The following is a 19,584-nucleotide window of genomic DNA, read 5'->3' as shown; positions in this document are numbered from 1 at the left end:
TAAGCCAGCTTTCTGTTCCTATAACAATTTCAGCTTCAGTGCTTTCTATGAGTGCTTGAAGCTCTGGTACTTTTTCAACACAGCTACGACAATTTACAACTACAATACCGACTGTTGCTTGGTCGATTCTTGTCGTTTCTTTGCCCTGTACCCTTTGAGACTGGAGCCCTTTTTGATCTTTCCTGAGACTGCCTAACCTAAAACACCGCCCAGTCCACACCACACAGCCCTGCTACCTGTGTAGCTGCCTCCTGTGTGTAGTGGACACCTGACCTATTTAGCGGAACCCGAAACCCCACCACCCTATGGCGCAAGTTGAGGAATCTGCAGAGTACACGGTCACAGAACCGTCTGAGCCTCTGATTCAGACCCTCCACTCAGCTCTGTACCAAAGGTCTGCAATCAGTCCTGTCGACGATGCTGCTTCCTCCATAAACAAATTACAAGCTGTGAACTGTAGATTTTCAGAACCCCGTCTTAAATCACTGCCAGAGTTACAGTTCATCTTTTAGGCTGAGAACTTTGGCATATGGTAAGTAATATGGATAAAACAGATGCAGCACTATCATTTCACCGTACTCATGTTTCGGTATCATGCTCTACTCGTCGCAAGACTGATTCTTCTATATCTGCCATGCGAACCGTACGAGGTCTCACGCGATTGCTTGCCCTCGTTGCAAATTACCCTTTGTCTGCAAGCTGCTGCAGCAACTCACTGTTTTTTGTTCTTCAGATAGAATGTAGCGCCAAAGAAGCCATTTGGGTTATATGACATGTGCGTATTGATTAACACCGTTGGCTAAACTATAGCAGAATACCATGTCTTCCGTTTCCCATGTGGAATAATAGTATTTCGCTCGCATTCTTCACGCTTCACTGAATCAGTAATATTTTTTATGATGCCAGCACTACCTACGTCTACAAAAATCGAACACCTATGTGGAGAAGAACATTAGCAATGTAGCAAGGCACAAAAAAATCAGACCACTTTGAAGTAAATGAGACGCCTTTAGTCTACGCTAGTGTATTATTACAGTCGCAAAAGACGATGTAATTACGACCTACATTACTTGTACAATCTCAAAACGATACTCTCGAAGTAGCTGATATACGGGGCAGTTGTCACCGCTATGTCTGGCAGCAGCACAGTCAAGGTCTAAGCACAAGAAATTAGCGTTGTACCCTAACAGCAGGACAATCCGCAACTTTGAGTACATGGCGTTCTCGACACAATGGTTCATATGTCAACAAGTACTTTGGTTCCGGTTCATACGTTTGTATTTTATTCCTAGTTCCCGAAAGCACATCTCCTATAAAAATACGGGACTTTTTTTAGTTATCCTAGGTGGACATAAGCCCAACCATCATAAAAATTTATTTTGCATATATTTCAATATAAAAGATAAAAATCTTTGTGATAAATAGTACACTTTCACCACAGTGTCACCTGTCAGAGTCGTATCTAGACATATCATGGGTCCAAATAACTCCGACTCACATGCCCCATACCTTTACAGAGCCTCCACCAGCTTGAATAGTCCCCTGCTGACACGCAGGTTCATGGATTATTGAAGTTGTCTCCGTATCCGTACACGTCCAGCCGCCCCATACGATTTGAAAAAGAGACTCGTCCGACCAGACAACAAGTTTCCACTCAGCAACAGTCCAATGTCTGTGTTGATGGGCCCAGGTGAGGAATGAAGCTTTGAGTCGTTGGCCATCAAGGGTACACGAGTGGGCCTTCGGCTCCGAAAGCCCATATCCATGATGTAAATCTGCAACAGTTTGCCTAAGGGTTGCACTTCTGTTACGTTGAACAATTCTCTTCAGTCGTCGTTGGTCCCGTTCTTACAGGATCTTTTATCGGCTGCAGCGATGTCGGAGATTTGATGTTTACCGGATTCCTGATATTCATGGTACACTCGTCATAGGATCGTACGGGAAAATCGCCACTTAATCGCTATCTCGGAGATGCTGTGTCCCATCGCCAGTGCGCTGAGTAACACCACGTTCAAATTCACTTAAATCTTGATAACCTGCCATTGTAGCAGCAGTAACCGATCTAACAACTGTGTCAGACACTTACTGCCTTATATAGGCGTTCCCGACCGCAAACCCGTATTCTGACGTTTACATATCTCTGTATTTGAGTACATGTGCGTATACCACCTTCTCTGGCTCTTCCGTGTATATATTTGAAGTGCAATTTCCATTATTAAACATCGGAATTGTTTAGGGACATACGTTTTCAGTTTCCCGCAATAAAATTAGGTAGGGTCTAATTCACCAAGACTTCTGTCGCCTCTGTGTATAAGTACGGTGTAAAACTGTTAAGAATATGTAAAATATGGGCAGAGACAAACGAAAGCGATCAGTGGCACACTTATGGAAGTTATGAGACGGGAGGAATTTACTGGGACAACAATACATGGGACAATGAACTGTTGCGGGAGTCCGCCAATTGAGAGCAAGGCTGGCGCTCTCTCTCTCTCTCTCTCTCTCTCTCTCTCTCTCTCTCTCACACACACACACACACACACACACACACACCAAGGGGGGAGAGTAGAGGCGAACGCCTAATGCGACTGCACTGAGGACTGCGCTGCACACCCCTTCCCCCATGAAAAACCACACAAAAACCGCAAGACGTGCAGACAGTGGAGAGTCGGCCTGCCTTACAGCAGCTAACCGGTACCTCAAAATGATTCCGCACCAGCCTGGACACAGCTTGTCAACAGACTGCAGAGACGGGTCTTTCGTTTCTTGGTTGGGAAGCAATCACCGAGCGAGGTGGCGCAGTGGTTAGCACACTGGACTTGCATTCGGGAGGACGACGGTTCAACCCCGTCTCCAGCCATCCTGATTTAGGTTTTCCGTAATTTCCCTAAATCGTTTCAGGCAAATGCCGGGATGGTTCCTTTGAAAGGGCACGGCCGATTTCCTTCCCAATCCTTCCCTAACCCGAGCTTGCGCTCCGTCTCTAATGACCTCGTTGTCGACGGGACGTTAAACACTAACCACCACCACCACCACCACCATGACGTTGCACCTGACCCCAACTGGTTGGAGCCATGCACGCACGCCACGGAGATTGGTTTTGACAGCGCTTTGCAACAAGAGACTAATTTTCTACAGAGAGTTAAGTCTGAATGCTTTCTCCTGTTTCATTGTGGCACACACAATGTGGATGACTACTACTTCAGTCACTGACTTCACCTTCTTTGGTATCAGCACTCCCTGCACAGTGTACTGAACATTACAGCTACTACATTGACACCATTATTTCTTTTTCTTTTGTATCTGTTTCTGACCGCTGCTAGATCAGTTCTAGAGGCCTTAATCGCCTCGTTTCTTTGATAGACAATTCTGTCTGGTCACTGTAGGTACAGTGCCCGTGCTCACCTCCTTGACGGATAAACAATATAACCTGAGCTCTCCTTTCTGAACTGAACTATAAATTCCGGTGCCATGTGACTGTGAACAGAAAGCGTTCCTGATTTGATCAGACAGAATTTTCAAACGTACATTTTTGTGTGAAAAACAAAATAACCATATGTGAGAACTCTCAAAGGTATCAAAAGCCACCTAAGAATATCGTTGTTTGCTTTGTAGTAGTGTATGTATGTTGTGCACATTTAAGCATTTCACTGTCGCTCAATCCCTGGTGTTTAATAATTTGTGCAAGACCGGCATCCACAGCTTATTTACGACATTCTTTCTGTGTTACCAACTGAGCCAAAATATTACGTTACGTATCTGGAAATAGGCTGCATTTTGACATGTGGGAAATCGAAACGGCATCCGGTATTAAACCAAAAAAGTTAAGTGGAGACTCACTACAGGCCATTTGCAATTGCATTTTATGTTTATAGCGCGGAAAAGAATTAGCAGGCTACGTCTTCGATGTCTACGAGGGTGTAGCGTTCACGTTGTTTCGTTGCACGTTAAGGCTATGCAATGGGGTGGAATGGACTTGTGAATCGCATTCGTCATTGGCAGCTAGTGACGTTCGGTGTACTAACAGTTTGGTTCCTACGCGATGTCCGGGTTTCCGGGGGTGGGCGGTGGGGGGTGGGGGGGCGGGGGGGGAGGAGGAGGAGGAGAAGAAGAAGGAGGAGGAGGAAGACGTGGAAGAGGTGGAGGAGGAAGAGGAGGAGGAGGAGGAGTGTTTATCGTGCAGAGAATATCCGGAATTCTTGTATATCGTACGAGGCGGAACAATGGTTACCCTACTTGACTCACTTTCGAATGACTAAGTTAAAGTCCCAGTCTCTATCCTGATTTAGATTCCTCTGAGAAAGAGGCGGCTAATTTCCTTCCCTATACTCTGCAAGCCAAGCTTGGGTCCCGTCCTTAACGACCTCATCGTTAAGGCCTTGAGGAATATTTCGAAAGTCGATTATCTACTATTCGATTAATTTTAAAAGCAGATGTTCAGCAATAGTCGCTTTTCTTATCCATCTGTTTGCCATTAATGGCGTGGTAGGCAATTTCCAGTACCACATTAAATACATAGCATGTGTCAACCGATTTACTTTAAAGGTCAGTGGGTTTATTCGGATTTGTTCTACAAGATAATTCAAGACTTTTCTAAGCACTTGACAGGAGCCAGTATATGTTCTGCCGTGCTCTTTTGTCTGGCTTTGCTACCTCTAAATATGTAATAAGTCGAAATATAATTTGATGAGGTTTTGCAGCGCTCACTGTTAAGTGTATTGTACCCGTTAGAGAGTTTTTCTTACGGAGCTCGGAAGAGCGAGAGTGGTGTCTACCGTTGTTGTAGGTCTTATCCTACCCCCCCACTCCCCCCAACCCATCCCCCAACCCCACCCCCCGCCCCAACATACTACTCCTGCCACGTATTTAGGCGAAGTGGTAAAGCGAAACTTGATTTTAATGTGGAGAAATGACTGTAATACACACTGCCTGCCGAAAGTGAAGCACTTACAAGGCATAGGAAATCAGTGTAGCTCCATATACGTACACGCAGTTCTTGGGTATGGAAATGATTGGGGGAAAATTCTCTGTATTCGATAGAACAGCCACCAGACTGCACTCCCAGTCCCAGTGTAGTTCGTGTGTAGTGCTGTTGCCAGGCCTGTTAGGGTATACAAGGCCCGTAAACAACCTCAGATGTCTATTGATTACTGTGAAAGACACGGAGATACCGATTACTCGTGCGAGACAGCACATAAAGGATTTTCAAAAGGCTCTCGTTGTGTGTCTCTGTTTTGGTGGCTAGTGGAAATGTGTAATAGCCAGTTTTGTGAGGTATTCGAGTGTGACAGCGGCGCAGTGTTGGACTGCATGGGAAACAGAGCAGGCGTACTCGTCGTCAAGGTTCTAATCGACAACGTCTGGCCACCTCCAGGGAGTATCTCCGCACTGTGCGCCAAGAACATCGTAATTCCTTCACATTTAAGCCTGTCGTCCAAGAAGAGGTAATAGGCTCCCTATAACAATGTCGTTACTTGAAGATCAGGAACAGCTAGTTTGGGTACTACCGTCTCTTGCGTAGACTACCGTCAGCACAACAAACCAGACGACTGCTGAATTGGTACCGCCACCAGAGAGCACAGTCTACTCACGAATGGCACCGCATTTTTTTTTAAATTATTGGCTTTTGGCATAAACCATTTAGCCAGAAAAGGGAACAACTACAGATCTGGTATACAATATCATATATACAGCATAGGCATCAAAAATTACATTAAATCCAGTTATACTTCATGGTACACTTTATACATTCACACACTCTAAACAGACTACTCAGCCTGAGTCCTTCGTGTCTGACTTGTAACTAGATATCTGCTTCTTGCAGAAACCGGGCAATACTGACGCAGTCCGTTGTAGACTGTTGTCAAAACAAGTTCGTCAGTCACCGCATTGTATCCAGTGATGAACGGTCGTTCTACACTACCACAGGTCATCGTCGGTGAATATGGCAGCGAGTATGCTTTCGAGAGACACACCGATGTTACTCTGTGTCATGGTAGGGGGAGCCACCGGATATGCCTTCAGGTCACGGCTTGTACTGACTATGGGAACACCTGTGGAACAATGGTACGCCACGGATATCGTGCGTCCTCATGTGACTACTCTATATCTACTCGCAGATGGATGTTCTGCAAAACACACTTAAGTGCCTGGCAGAGGGTTCAACGAACCACCTTCACAATTATCTATTATTCCAATCTCGTAAAATCGCGGGAAGGACGAACACCTATATCTTTCTGCACGAGCTCTTATTTCCCTTATATTATCGTGGTGATCGTTTCTCCCTACGTAGGTCGGTGTCAACAAAATATTTTCCCATTCAGAAGAGAAAGTTGGTTGGTTGGTTTAAAAGAGGGGGGGACGGACCAGACTGCTAGGTCATCGGTCCCTTGTTCCGAAGAAAACAATGCCACGAGGGTGAGAATAACACAAACGAGGCTGACAACACAAAACGGAATGAACCCATGGCTGAAAAGGGCAAATAGCAAGCCCTAAAACACCAAACACCCCGCTCTGTCCCCCCCACCAGGGCAAAAAAAAAAAAAAAAAAAAAAAGGAATGAAAAGTAAAACCACAAGAACGACAGAAGGGCAACAAACAAATGGAAAAAGGGGACAAGAAAATCACAGAAACGCAAGAAACAGGTAGAAGAGATTAAAACGACAAAGCAGATTACCATGGTTGCCTGACCATGAGAATAAAAGGAAGAAGCCAGCAACTATGGAACGCCGGCCGAAGTGGCCGTGCGGTTAAAGGCGCTGCAGTCTGGAACCGCGAGACCGCTACGGTCGCAGGTTCGAATCCTGCCTCGGGCATGGATCTTTGTGATGTCCTTAGGTTAGTTAGGTTTAACTAGTTCTAAGTTCTAGGGGACTAATGACCTCAGCAGTTGAGTCCCATAGTGCTCAGAGCCATTTGAACCAACTATGGAACACGTTAAAACCTCCACGCTAAAGGCACTAGGGTGGAGGTCACAGAGGAACAAAGGACATGCGCTATAGGAGGCACCAACTTGGACACGGAAAGTACGAAGCGACAGGAAATTTTGGATAAAAATCCGGAGCGGGCCTCAGAAACCCCACTTGTGTAATGCGGCAAGGATGTGACGTCGCCCCTTCGTGTCATATGCTTTTAGTAAATCAAAAAAGATTGCAACAAGGTGTTGGCATCTGGAAAAGGCTGTTCGGATGGCAGACTCGAGGGACACAAGGTTATCAGCGGTAGAGCGACCCTGGCGGAAACCGCTCTGGCGCGGAGCCCGTACGCCACGTGACTCCAGGACCCGACCCAACCCAACCACAGACACAACATACCTTCCAGCAGTTTACAAAGAACGTTGGTGAGGTTGATTGGCCGATAGCTATCCACATCAAGCGGGTTTTTACCGGGTTTGAGCACCGGAATGATGACGCTCTCCCACCATTGGCATGGAAAGACGCCATCGCACTAGATCTGGTTGAAGAGGACGAGCAGATATCGCTTGCAGTCGGACGAGACTATGGATCCTATCTGGCGCAGGAGCTGTGTCGGGGCAATGTGCAAGCGCACTGAGGAGCTCCCACTCCGTAAATGGAACTTTATAGGATTCACTGTAGCGTGTAGTGCACGAGAGGACTTTCTTTTCCATCCGACGTTTAATGGTGCGAAAGGCTGGAGGGTAAATCTCCGACGCAGAGGCTCTAGCACAGTGCTCAGCAAAGTGCTCGGCAATCGCGTTTGCATCGGTAGATAACACGCCATTGATGTTAACGAGAGGGACACCTGTTGGGGTCTGGTACCCAAAAACAAGTCTGATGTTCGTCCAGATTTGGGAAGGTGACGTATGGCACCCAATGGTCGAGGCGTATCTCTCCCAACACTCCTGTTTTCGTCTTTTTATAAGCTGGCGAACGCGTGCATGGAGCCGTTTAAAGGCTATTAGGTGCTCTAGGGGAGGGTGCTGCTTATTCGCTGAAGAGCTCGCCGACGCCCTTTAATTGCCTCTGCGACAGGACATAGACACAAACTCCACCTGACTATTACAGTCGCTACATTTCTTGTAATCCCTATAGCATTGGAGGGCAGGGATCCGCATTGCCAAGAGGGCAATGCAGAAGGCTGGTGTAAAGCTTAAGAGGTGCCTTAGCTCAGCCAGACGGTGGAAAAAACCACCGCAATTCCACTGGAGGATGATGTGCTCATGAGATTGGGAAGGCATGAAACACTCAATGAGGCTGTCTACGCCACAGGGTTACCTGCTGCCACCGGATGAGTATCTGTGTGATCAACATCCATTGTGTTTGAGGGCCCAGAGAGGTCTAGGTCCTCAGTGGACGCCAGCATCTCCACTTCATCCTCAGACACAGAGCTTGTAGGTAGTGGTGGTACGGGAGCCACTGCAACGTGTGGGTGTAAGTAGGCTGTTTAGGTTTTTTTATTGGTAACGCCACCTCTGGCTGTGCTGTGTGCAGTCTGTGGCTGCTTTGCATTGTTGTAATACTCGCCATTGTAGCTGGCTGTGAACAGCGCGTAGCGTTGCGCAGTTGGAGGTGAGCCGCCAGCAGTGATGGATGTGGGGAGAGAGGTGGCGGAGTTTTGAAATTTGTCATGAACTGATATATATATTATGACTATTGAGGTAAATACATTGGTTGTTCTCTATCAAAATCTTTCATTTGCTAACTATGCCTATCAGTAGTTAGTGCCTTCAGTTATTAGCTGGCAGTAGTGGCGCTCGCTGTATTGCAGTAGCTTGAGTAGCGAAGATTTTTGTGAGGTAAGTGATTTGTGAAAGGTATAGTTTAATGTTAGTCAGGGCCATTCTTTTGTAGGGATTTTTTGAAAGTCAGATTGCGTTGCGCTAAAAGTACTGTGTGTCAGTTTAAAGCACAGTCTTGTATAATTGTTCAAAAGGGGACGTTTCATATGTCGACCCTTAGCCGAGGATACCTCACTGGAGTCTTCTGATTTATTTCTTGTAGTTTGTGTAATTAGTGTAGCTTTTGTTTATTGCCAGCGCGTAATTATAGAGAGAATTTCCATTTTAGTTGTAGTTTTTCAGTGTTGTACAGTAAAACAGTTGTGGCATGCATGTAGATTTGCACCAAGTATTTCGCAGCTGCGCTTGCAATTAAGTAGACATTATTTCCATTGCTATGTTATTTTATTTTGCTCTTCAAATTGTGCTTTTCTGTGTTGTCGTGTGAAATATTGTGACAATAATGGCGTGTGAAAAACGTAATACTAGGCTCCAAAGTAAACCGAGAAATGACAGTGAAAACGAAAGCAGTGTGTTAGCGCCACCGAGTAATGAATTAACTAATGATCAAATATTAATTTGGTAATTGTGCATAGGGAAATGGTGCGGGCGGCAAACAATGGCGTAGACAGTGAAACAATTAGTGAGCAGGGAAGCATTATCGATCGGTCGGTCGGCAACAGCCCGCCTCAGGAATCGGGAATGACAGGACACAATTTTGCAAATATTGTAGACTCAGGTTTTGGGTTCTCACCGTTTTCTCAAATGAGTCAAGACACATTTTCCGCTTGTCAAAATGTGAATGTTGCCGGTGCAAATTCACTGCCGAAAAGCACTGAGGAACATGTTCCAGACACCAGTGCATTGTTATTACAATTAATGCAACAAATGGGACAAAAGCTTGAAAAGCTAGACACAGTGGAACAAAATCTTAAAAAGTTAGACACAATGGAACAAAATCTTCAAAAGTTAGACACAATGGAACAACACCAGAGACAAACACAGCAACAATTAGACGCAATGGAACAAAAGCTTCAAAAGTTAGACTCAGTGGAACATAAGCTTGAACAAACACGTGAAGATTTAACTACTGAGTTACATAACATCGAATCGAAATGTCAAAAAGTCTGTAATGACGTAAAAACACAAATTTGTGAGCATTTTCAACCTATTTTTTCGCGGCATGAAAATGCATTACAGAATCACGAAGCAGCCATAAAAGAACTGCAAACCATTGTTCATGAAAATCACGACACCTTCAAAAATGGCTCTGAGCACTATGGGACTTAACTTCTGAGGTCATCAGTCCCCTAGAACTCAGAACTACTTAAACCTAACTAACCTAAGGACATCACACACATCCATGCCCGAGGCAGGATTCGAACCTGCGACCGTAGCAGTCGCGCGGTTCCGGACTGAGCGCCTAGAACCTCACAACACCTTGCAAGCTAAAATTGACTCAGTTGCATCTACCGATTCGGTTATGTAACCACTATCGGAGAAAGTAGCCGAACTTTCGGATCAGTTCACTAACTTATCTACAAAGGTAGATGATGATCTCAATGACACAAGACCGGTAGTCTTTAATGACACAGAAGAGTGCGAACAAATTAGGAAATTCAAACAAAATCAGAATCAAATAAATACGCAACACCAAAGAGAAATCTGGGAAGTACAAGATCAGCTGACACAGGTAATACAAGAGTTACGTATTAGTTAGCAAATGAAAGATTTTGATAGAGAACAACCAATGTATTTACTTCAATAGTCATAATATATATATCAGTTCATGACAAATTTCAAAACTCCGCCATCTCTCTCCCCACATCCACCACTGCTGGCGGCTCACCTCCAACTGCACAACGCTACACGCTGTTCACAGCCAGCTGCCTAACACTACAATGGCGAGTATTAACAACAATGCAAAGCAGCCACAGACTGCACACAGCACAGCCAGTGATTTTCATACAGAGGTGGCGTTACCAATAAAAAAACCTAAACAGCCTACTATGTAATTACTATTATGATGAATGATCAGAACTATCTTTATGGACTGTGAGAAAATTTTAGCTTTTGACCAACATTGTATCAATAAGTGTGTGCATTTGATTTCTTTGTTATTGTAATTGTGAAAAAAAAACTTAACAAATATGTATTGGCCAGTGCCCAAAAAAATTTGTAAAATTTTTTGTGGGTAGCATGGGGGCTATGTAAGTAGGCTGTTTAGGTTTTTTTATTGGTAACGCCACCTCTGTATGAAAATCACTGGCTGTGCTGTGTGCAGTCTGTGGCTGCTTTGCATTGTTGTAATACTCGCCATTGTAGTGTTAGGCAGCTGGTTGTGAACAGCGCGTAGCGTTGCGCAGTTGGAGGTGAGCCGCCAGCAGTGATGGGTGTGGGGAGAGAGATGGCGGAGTTTTGAAATTTGTCATGAACTGATATATATATTATGACTATTGAGGTAAATACATTGGTTGTTCTCTATCAAAATCTTTCATTTGCTAACTATGCCTATCAGTAGTTAGTGCCTTCAGTACTTTGAATCTTTTATTTAGCTGGCAGTAGTGGCGCTCGCTGTATTGCAGTAGCTTGAGTAGCGAAGATTTTTGTGAGGTAAGTGATTTGTGAAAGGTATAGTTTAATGTTAGTCAGGGCCATTCTTTTGTAGGGATTTTTTGAAAGTCAGATTGCGTTGCGCTAAAAATACTGTGTGTCAGTTTAAAGCACAGTCTTGTATAATTGTTCAAAAGGGGACGTTTCATGGGTTTTTGGGGTTCTTCTTTTTGGTTTTCTCTCGCTGCACCTTCGGCTGTTTTAGCTGGAAAGGCTTCTCAGGGTCTGAGGAGGACCGTGAAGCCCTACAACCAGTTACCTGTGGTTGCTTCAGCCACTAGCAGAGGTCTGCTTTGCCAGTGGTAGGAATGTGCAAAACGAGTTATCCAAGGGACCTCTTCCTAGTGAGAGTAGCCAAAGAAGATGTACGCTTCTCCAGCTGAGAAGTGGGGACTGATGTCCCCGGTGGTTTGGGGTGGGGGTTGGTTCCTGAAGTAGTCTGTGCAGGAGCAACAGGAGCACCAGGGCGGGAAGTGACCCCCTCCATCAAGGGGGCAGGTGGAGTCTGACAGCTCTGAGAGCCAACTGTACACGCCGGAACAGAAGATGCTAGAACTGTTGTCGTAGCAGCGGCTTAAGTGGATGTCATACGCACAGGATGTAGCCTCTCATACTTCTGCTTAGTCTCAGTGTAGGTTAGTCGCTCCAGGGCCCTGTATTCCAAGATTTTCCTCTCTTTCTATAAGATGAGTGATGCTCTCTGCAGTTGACACAGATGGGAGGCGGGGCACATGGAGTATTGGAATGTGATAGACGTCCACAATCTCGACATGTGGTGGTGGAAGTACAGTGGGAAAACATATAGCCGAACTTCCAGCATTTAAACCACCACATCGGGGAAGGGATATATGGCTTGACATCACAGTGGTAGACCATCACCTTGACCTTCTAGGGTGACATGTCATGCTCTAAGGCCAAGATGAAGGCACCAGTGGCAACCTGATTACCCTCAGAGCACGATAGGCGCGCCAGACGAAATGAACACCTCACTTCTCTAGACTGACACACCTCACATTGTGTGGCCAGGGAGGGGAACGATTTGGGGTCTTATTTCATCGAAGTTAGACTTTGACCACTTAGAGACTGCGGTGGTGGACCACCAGCAACAGATGACATATTACGGTTCATGGCGTGTCATCCGCCCTGATGCCACCCACTCTGACCAGGGGTCCTCCCCACGGGCACGTCACCCAGCCTCAGAATGGGCCACGCAGGATGACCACTGCTGGGAGTCTCAATGTCCCAGGGAGACAGGTATGTACTCCTTGCCATATGTGGGGAGTTAACGGCGCAAGCATCAGCAGAGCGATCTCTGTCGGGGGCTACAACAAACATGGTACATGGCGGCCTGATCACAATGGACTGGTTACTACGTTGGATGTGAGGTGCAAAGAATTCCATGGTCGTCGTCGGCGTAGAAACCGACACTGCATAGTGGATGGAGGAAAACGCACACAGGAAGGTGTCCTCGCCCAAGAGATGGAGAATGAGCGGACTGCAATGCCACGACGAGAAAGTGGGTAAAAGATCTCAATGCACAATGGACATGATGCACCATGTAATTTGCCCTTCCCCAATTGGATCGCTCTTCGAGAAAATTTTGAAAAATAGAGACCAGACCCTACAGGGGACCATCACAAAGGCCAAAACTTGTGAGACTCCTTTTGGTCGCCTCTTACAACAGGCCGGAGTACCACAGGCCTATTCTAACCCCCAAACCCGCATGGGGAAAGAAAGTTGGTGATTGGAATTTCCTGAGAAGACCCCATCGCAATCGAAAACTCCTTTCTTTTAATGATATCCACCCCAAATCCTGTACCATTTTAGTGACATTCCGCCCCCCCCCCCCTATTTCACAGTAATACAAAATGTGCTGCCCTTCTTTGAACTTCCTCGATGCGCACTGTCTGTCCTATATGGTAAGGATCGCACACCGTGCAGCAGTATTCTAAAAGAGGACGGACAAGCGTGGTGTAGGCAGTCTCCTTAGTACAACTGTTACATTTTCTAAGTGCCCTGCCAATGAAACACAGTCTTTGGTTAGCCTTCCCCAGAACATTTTCTCTGAGTTCCTTCCAATTTAAGTTATTCATAATTGTAATTCCTAGGTTTTTAGTTGAACTTACGGCCTTTAGATTTGACTGATTTATCGTGTAACGGAAGTTTAACGAATTCCTTTTAGCACTCATGTGGATGACCTCACACTTCTCGGTATTTAGGGTCAACTGTCAATTTTCGCACCATTCAGATATCTTTTCTAAATCGTTTTGCAATTTGTTCTGATCTTCTGATGACTTTATTAGTCGATAAACGACAGCGTCATCTGCAAACAACCTAATACGGCTGCTCATATTGTCTCCCAAATCCATTATATAGATAAGGAACATCAAAGGGCCTATAACACTACCTTGAGGAACGCCAGAAATCACTTGTGTTTTACTCGATGACTTTCCGTCAATTACTGCGAACTGTGACCTCTGACAGGAAATCACAAATCCAGTCACATAACTGAAACGATATTCCATAAGTACGCAATTTCACTACAATCCGCTTATGTGATACAGTGTCAAAAGCCTACCGTAAATCCAGAAAATACGAAATCTATTTGAAATCCCTTTTCAATAGCACTCAGCACTTCATGTGAATAAAGAGCTAGTACTGTTTCACAAGAACGATATTTTCTGAACCCATGTTGACTATGTGTCAACAGACCGTTTTCTTCGAGGTAATTCATAATGTTTTAACACATGTATATCGGTGTTAATGATATGGGCCTGTAATTAAGTGGATTACTCCTACTAACTTTCTTGAATATCGGTGTGACCTGTGCAACTTTCCAGTCTTTGGGAACGGATCTTTCGTCGAGCGAACTGTTGTATATGATTGTTCCGTGTGTAGCTAATGCATCAGCATACTCTTAAAGGAACCTAACTTTTGTACAGTATGGATCAGAGGACGTGCTTTTATTAAGTGATTTAAGTTGCTTCGCTACTACTTTTACGTTACTCATGTTGGCAGCTGTTCTTGATTCTAATTCTGGAATATTTACTTCGTCTTCTTTTGTGAAGGCATTTCGGAAGGCTGTGTTTAGTAACTCTGCATTGGAAACACTGTCTTCAATAGTAACTCCATTGCTACCGCCCAGAGAAGCCATTGATTGTTTCTTTCAGCTAACACACTTCACATACGACCAGAATCTCCTTGGATTTTCCGCCAGGTTTCGAGACAAAGTTTCGTCGTAGAAACTGTTATAAGCATTTCGCATTGAAGTCCGCGCTAAATTGCGAGCTTCTGTAAAAGATCGCCAATCTTTGGGATTTTGCGTCTATTTAAATTTGGCATGTTTATTTCGTTGTTTCTGCAATAGTGTTCTAACCCGTTTTCTGTACCAAGGAAGATCAGCTCCGTCGTTTGTTAATTTATATCAAATAAATCTCTCAATTGCTGCCAATACTATTTCTCTGAATTTCAGCCACATCTGGTCTACACATATTAATTTGGAAGGAGTGTAGATTGTCTCTCAGGAAGGCGTCAAGTTAATTTTTATTTTCTTTTTTGAGTAGGTATATTTTTCGTGTATTTTTGGAGGATTTTGGGGCTACAATATTCAATCCCACTACGGCAACCCTGTGTTCACTAATCCCTGTATCCGTTTTGATGCTCGTTATTATCTCAGGATTATTTTTTGCTAAGAGATCAAGTGTGTTTTCACAACCGGTTACTATTCGCTTGCCCGCATCTCGTGGTCGTGCGGTAGCGTTCTCGTTTCCCACGCCCGGGTTCCCGGGTTCGATTCCCGGCGGGGTCAGGGATTTTCTCTGCCTCGTGATGGCTGGGTGTTGTGTGCTGTCCTTAGGTTAGTTAGGTTTAAGTAGTTCTAAGTTCTAGGGGACTGATGACCATAGATGTTAAGTCCCATAGTGCTCAGAGCCATTTGAACCATTTGAACTATTCGCTTGACCACATGAACTACCTGCTCGACATAATTTTCATACGTCAGTGCAGTGCTGCCAGTTTTGAGCATGGCAACACTTTTCCACACATTATACGTGACTCTATTAACTGTCCGAATGATGTTGAGGTACTCCTGTGTCAAGCTTGGTCGCCAGAGCTCCTCCCATGAAACGTGTGTGGGACCAGCCAGTCCCACAGCCGTATCGAGGATGTCAGGCACCAGTTGCTACAGTCTCGCTCAGTTTGCCTCACGAGAGGATACACCGTTTTTGCGACAGCCTTCCCAACAAAACTAGTACATGTATCTAGTCCAGAGAGATGCAGCTCATATATTGTAGTCACTGAAGTAACTTCACATACTTTATACCCCTTTGAAGTTTGATTTCGTTTCCTCCTCTCCGCTTGAATGCTCCACTTTTTCTGCCTATTGTCTGCTATTTATGGTGTAGTTTAAACCTCAACTACTGCTCTGAACAACAACGACTAGTGTGTTCCATCCTTTTAACAAATAAAGTCAGTCATATCTCAGAGTTTCGACGTACTCCTTTTTAGGGTACCGCACCTCACTCGATAGAAACGGAACCTTTGTGGGATTGCTTTGTTGTCCATCCGTCTGTTCGCCTGACTTAAGAACCCTTTTTCTCAGAAACGGTTGGACGTATACAGTTGAAATTTATGTCACATACTAAGGTCTACGATCCCTTGGTTGCTTAAAACCTTTAAGTTTCTAACTTAATGCAGTCAAAAGATACTGCCATTGAGTTAACATTTTGATACTCGTAAACTTTCTCATTAAAACCTACACGATACTTCCTCTTGATCTAGATTGGTGTAACTCGGGAAAAAACCGTGTTTCACTGTAAAAGTAGGCAAAATGATTCTAAATTCGTTAAATTGTAATTATATCACATAAACAATATGTTTTTGTCGGTGGAACTCGCATTGCATTCAACTGCATGCAAGCTTAAAATGTAAGTTGTAGTAGTCATTTAGTAAGCAACTGAAAAAAAAAATTATTAAATCTTCTGCTGGGGTGTGTGTAAATTGAAGACCCACGCTCGCCCTTTTTTTGTGTCCGAGCTAGTCTCAAGAACTACAGTAGAGAATCTGATAAGGTCACGAAGTACCCTGGATTGATATCGATAAGAAGCAAAAATCAGATTCTCAATTCCCGGGATGAATGAGCTATCTAAATACACACTCAAGTTTTTTGCGGAACTCCTAATCGCAATTGGCCAATTTTTATCGTACGTACCGCTGTCTGTCTTACGTGCAGTTATTAGAAACTTTGATTTCTTTGTATAAACTTGTCTTGCTATTTTAATAACTTTCCAGTAACAGTCATTATTTACTATCATCGTCTAAAGTTCACCTGCGTTCACACTGATAAATGCTGCAGTAGGTTGAAGTTATAGCTTCTCTCCACTTACGTTATATACAACATACACATCGTCTGTAGCTAATCTTGCCTTTACTAAACGCTTGTTGTACTCAGTGAGTGACAATTTCGACAGGGTGGAACAAATAAAAGTGGCCCGGAGAACAAGTTTCCAGGGTACATAGAAACAAAGCAGAGGAATCAAAATACAGAAGTAACCTGACTACAGCAGATGTTGAAAGTGACCACCATTCTTGGCACTTTTGAGCCTGGTCAGCAAGTTGCTTAAGACGGATCGAACCTGGACTGCTGGATTTGCTGCAATCTCATCCGAAATGTTCTGCTGCTATTCTTGAAAACTATGAGGCTTCTTGCGATACACCTTAGACTTGAGGATTCCCCACACAAAGTAACCGCACACAGATCACATGACCTTGGTGGCCAGCTAGCGCCGCGACCAGACTGATCTCTGATAACAACTCTGTCAAGCGTGAATACGTGTATGTAAATGTACGTCAGGGAACCGATGTGGATTACGTGGAGGGCGAACACCTGGTGTGCGCTTCACGGGGTGTGGTTGTATGAATACATTCACGTCCAGTCGTATCCTCACGTCGTGGCCACTTCTTTGTCCCACCCTGTATAATTATTTTTGTTGAGATAACTTACACTTTTGTAATTTTTACATGTTTTGCTATTATCTGTCCAGAAAAAAATTCGTCTGTCTTCCATGCAACAGATAATTCAATTGTTCACCAGCGCTACTGATTATACACAGTAACCTACTATGTCCTACATTTCAGTAATTTTGTGTTTACTTAATCTATCGCAGGAGGTTGCTTTCGTGAAAAATCCGAAGATATCTAGAAGGACTAGTCCCTGCTCGGGCTGCTCATTTACGAGATAAGTCTTCCAGAAAATTACACATCTGAAAAACAGCCGCGGCTGTCTGGCAGGCCTGCCGCGGAACATTCCGCTCGCTCGTCAGACGGTATCACTTTACAAGGTCGGTGAATTCAGTATTAGCGTAGGCAGCCAGAAAAACATCCTGTGGTGTTGAGGCTGCTGCGACAGAAACGAGTGACCTGCTTTCCTAACTTATGAGTCATTGAAGAGCGTGTAAATTTCACATCTCCACGAAGCATTCTCGTTGAAGTACGTAAGAGTTTCAGGTACTAACATTCAAGGAATTAACTAAGCACAGTCTTTTGCTTATTGGTTTTTGTAGTTAACACTACAATATACGAACTTTTTATAAATCGCAAAGAGCAGAATACTAGTCACTAATGCCATACGAACTTTTAAGATATTTCTACAGGCAGAGCATTACATTTATAAAATAATTTAATGTTATTTTAAATCATATGTATGTATGCTGACTAACAACAGACGGTCAAGCTAATCTATATCGTGTGACATTAGAGCACATTCGACTGACATCTCCCAAAGATAATTTTACGTCTCTAGGTCAGAGGACAATACCATTAATTTGCCTCCTTCCTCTTCCGCTACTACGTATTGTTTCATAATGTCGTTTAATAAGCATATGACTAAATGATTCCAAAGTAACTAAATATATTATACAGATTGGGTCGGCGCATATTAATTAATAATATATCCTCCTTCAGTATTTACAACAGCCTGGCAGTGCTTTTCTATTCCGTGACTGTAGAAATCACGTGGTTTTGAGGCGAAGACCTTGTCGAGCCATGTTCGGAGAGCATTTTCATCCGGAAAGGAAGCTGTTCTATGTAGAGTGGAAAAGGCGAAAATCTAAGGGCACAAGATCAGGTAAGTAAGGTGGGCGTGAAATATCTTCCCAGACCAACTCCTCTCTAGTGTTTTTCAGTATAGCAGAATGCAGGCGTGTGTACGTGGAGTTTCATCACTTCACGGAGACTTCATGGTCTTTGTTCTTGCACTGCGTCTGCAAGATGTCTCAGTTGCTGACAATAAAAGTCAGGTGTGGTTGTTACATCCCGAGGAAGCAATTCTTAGTGCACCACAACGTTGCTGTTCCACCAGATGCATAACTCTTTTGTGGATACGAGCAGCTAATGTAAAAACGATCCTCCTTAAAATGATAAAACCATTTTTGGCCGTGCTCTATACAGTGGCACTATTACCAACAAGGCGCAAATGTTTCTCTCTGCCTCCGCTGCTGTCATCCCTCAACTGAACTCAAAAAGCAGAATATGTCGCAAATGTTCCGAATTCTCCTCTTGTCACTCCATTTTCTAGCGTCCACAACCCCAATCACTTTCGCCAAATGACAAACTAACAATATGTAAAGTCAAATAGCAACAGTGAATTACAAATAAAAACGACAATCGAGAAATAAACCCTTACCAACCGGAACACCAACATTCAAAACAGAAACGCTACGAACCTAGGCACCAACCTACTATAAAGATAGTTTGAAATGAATTTCCGGAGACGCGAAATGATTTTCGAACAAGCTAATGTCTAGTTGCCTCAGTAAATTTCATTGCTGCATAGTATAATTTAGGGAGGAGATATTACGGGTATCAATCATTAGAAAAGTCGTAAAACTCTTCGATGCGGAGTGCATATAACAGAAGCGAACACAAAAAGAAGCAATATTCTAAGATTACTCAGATGTGTAAATGCACTGTACCCATGATGTCACTGACGCAGTATGTCTTTTTCTAGTTTCATTTTTATTATTAACAGTAGGATGATGTAATAGAAGCTGCTTTAATAACGTTATGTTGCCTTATGACGATCGTTTCGACTGGAACTAATAGTAAAGAAAGTTTTTTACCAACAGCTTTTGGTCCTCAATAAAAATGACTGTCTGCAAATATGTACGAACTGTGGATCAACATATACTACAGCTGGAAGAGGGACAATCTGCTTTGAACACTATATTTGCAAATACTAG

The sequence above is a fragment of the Schistocerca nitens genome, chromosome 4 (assembly GCF_023898315.1).
Source record: "Schistocerca nitens isolate TAMUIC-IGC-003100 chromosome 4, iqSchNite1.1, whole genome shotgun sequence".
In the NCBI taxonomy this organism is placed as follows: Eukaryota; Metazoa; Arthropoda; class Insecta; order Orthoptera; family Acrididae; genus Schistocerca; species Schistocerca nitens.
Note: the sequence above shows the minus strand (reverse complement) of the source record.